Source organism: Triturus cristatus, chromosome 3_1 (genome assembly GCF_964204655.1).
Source record: "Triturus cristatus chromosome 3_1, aTriCri1.1, whole genome shotgun sequence".
Classification (NCBI taxonomy): Eukaryota; Metazoa; Chordata; class Amphibia; order Caudata; family Salamandridae; genus Triturus; species Triturus cristatus.
The window spans coordinates 864,213,688-864,216,353 of record NC_140583.1 but is presented as its reverse complement, the minus strand read 5'-3'; the positions used below and the strand labels follow the sequence as shown (position 1 = coordinate 864,216,353).

General features: G+C 46.9%; 1 long non-coding RNA gene across 1 annotated transcript; it reads left to right on the top strand.

The window, feature by feature from the left end:
• Positions 1 to 291: 291 nt before the first annotated feature.
• On the top strand, positions 292 to 1,820 carry LOC146861196 (uncharacterized). Its single transcript, XR_014978924.1, has 2 exons — positions 292 to 674; positions 1,386 to 1,820. It is a non-coding gene; the product is annotated as an uncharacterized LOC146861196 (long non-coding RNA).
• Positions 1,821 to 2,666: the final 846 nt, after the last annotated feature.

The following is a 2,666-nucleotide window of genomic DNA, read 5'->3' as shown; positions in this document are numbered from 1 at the left end:
AATATGTCCCCCTGCAACACAGGAATATATATATAGAAATAGGAAATCTTACCATTCCCTCAATATTCAGGTTGTTTGCAATGCCAAAAACATTATCACTGACATTGTTGCGCAATTTCCAGGGAGTGCACATGACTCTTATATCTTCAGGCAAAGTGGCATACACACCCGTCTTGTCAGGGGAGAATTTGGAGAGGGACATCTGCTTGGTAAATATGTGTTATAGTTTATCACTGTCATTGTACGTATGTCAATGTGAAGCTGCCACTGACTCTTTGCTCCATTACATGTAGGTGACAGCGCATACGCCTTGCGTAATTACCTAATGACGCCTTACCTCAATCCCACAACTGCCAATCAACAGAGGTACAATGCAGCACATATTTCGACAAGGAACATCATAGAGCGCACATTTGGGCTGTTGAAGAGCCGATTCAGATGTCTACATAAGACCGGTGGAGCACTGAAGTACAACCCTGAACAATGCTGCAAGATAGTAGCGGCATGTGCCATGCTGCACAACATAGCGACAAGGGGAGGAATGGACATCGAGGTGTCTGACAGCGATTCGGAGGATGGGAACCAGCAAGTGCCACAACACCATGCAGCACAAGGGGCAGGCGCAGCAGAAGGGCGTAGGAGAAGATTTGACATCACACAAAATTATTTCTGAGGTGAGTAATGATGACACAGAAACTGACTATTGCTATCAGAGTATTCTTTAATTAAATAAAATTGCCATGAGTGTTCAAGCACACTTGTAATCTGACCAGTGCAATGGACATAAGTGGTTTGCAAATGTCAATTCACTTGTCACTCTGTGAAAAGTCAAATCCAAATAAATGGTTACGTCACCATAGTGGAATGCACTTGTACATGCCAGTCTAGCGCTTTTTCCCACGAACACCCAGACGCCTGTCAGACCCAGCATTGTCATCCGTTATGTTGGAAGCGGCGGGGGTACTGCTGCGTGTGTTGCGTCTTCCTGCAGTGCGGACTGGAACTGCCACACTACTTAGGCTTGAGCCACCCTCACTACCCTCTTCGGGCGTGGAATTGTTGGCCGCAATTGTGGAAGCATTTAGCAAATCAACTGCATTTGTGACCTGGTCCAGTGCTTTAGCCACATCGCCGCTCCAATGGCACATTTCAGTTTGCATGGTCACAGACCTACGTGCCAGCAGTGCAGTTGTCGTGGCCAATCTATTGTTTGATTTAGCAAACATTTTCAATTGCAGCATTAGTTGACGATGCTGTCTCTTCTGGGATACATTTCCCTCATGCATCACCTTGCTCAGTTGCTGCACACTTTCTGACAGTACTGCTATGTTGCTAGCCATCTTGCCAACTTGCAATTGTACTAATCGTGTGTTTTTTGTCTGCAGGCGCTGCATACGGAGCATCTGTCCCTCAAGACCACCCCAGACATCACTTGGTTGCTCCTCCTGCTGTGTCCTGAGTGCTCTTCCTCTCCTACGCCGGGCTCTGTGATTAGTTCTGGGGACCTGTGGTTGTGTTTGTGTGATGGAAGTTGTCTGGCCATGGCTGCCACCTGGTGTTGCATCAGCCTCATCATCTTCACACTCCATGGTGACTAGGGATGGAACAGTAGCCCTGCGTGACTTTGTTGGACGTGAGGGATTTATTTGCACCACAGGTGTGTCCATCTGTTCACCTGCGCTGGTGTCCTGCATGTCTGGGGAATCGCTATCCACATCTTCTACACGTTGTGCATCTGTGAGGTGAAACAGTGCAACACTGTATTATTTCATGTCTGTGATATTAATTGCACAGTAATAAATTTCTGCCTTTGTAAATGATTTTATACTCTATTAAGCTTTTTTGGGTTGTTACTCTGAGATTTGACATTTTAACTGCTTGACCTGACTACATCTCCCATAATGCCCCTCACCTACTGAATGCATTGTGTACTGGATGTTCAGGGTCTGCACTTGGGCTGTGCTGTGGTCGAGTTCTACCTTTACATTTTGTAACACTAAGAAAACATACATTCATCTTACCTTCAGATGTGTTTGCTGCTCCGGACGTGTCCAGCTGGGTCACACCAACAACAGCTTCTGGCTGGATGGTGGATTCAATCAAGTCCTCCATGGGAGTGTTCCCAGTGTCTGTTGGTGTTCCCCCTCCTGTCTTCTTTGCCTCCTTCAGGCGGTCAGCTATGCGCACCTTAGCCCGACTGCGCAAGTCGTACCATCGTTTTTTGAGTTCTTCAATGGTGCGGTGTGTCACCCCAATGGCATTGACCCTGTTTTGGATCCGGAGCCAGATTTTCCTTTTCTCCTGCTCTGCCACTTTCAATGATGCCTTTCCAAACAGCTTGTCATGGCTGTGGACTACTCCCTCAATGAGGGTGTCAATTTCTTTTTCTGCAAATTTAATTTTGCGTTTCCTGCCTGTTTGGCTCTCCTCTGCTGTTTGTGAGGCTTCCATTTGATATCACAAGTTTTTCTTCTGTCTCTGTCACACTCCTGTTCTGCTCCCAGAGCCAGCTCCCTCCTCTCCCTGACACTGTGCACTGGAAATGAGGCTGGTGCTGCTCACTTCCTGGTTGTGATGTCATCAGGATGCATCAAAAAGCGACTTCGGTATTAGCGATTTCGCTAATTGCGAAATCGCTAATAGCGAGTTCGCAAATGCCGAAATCG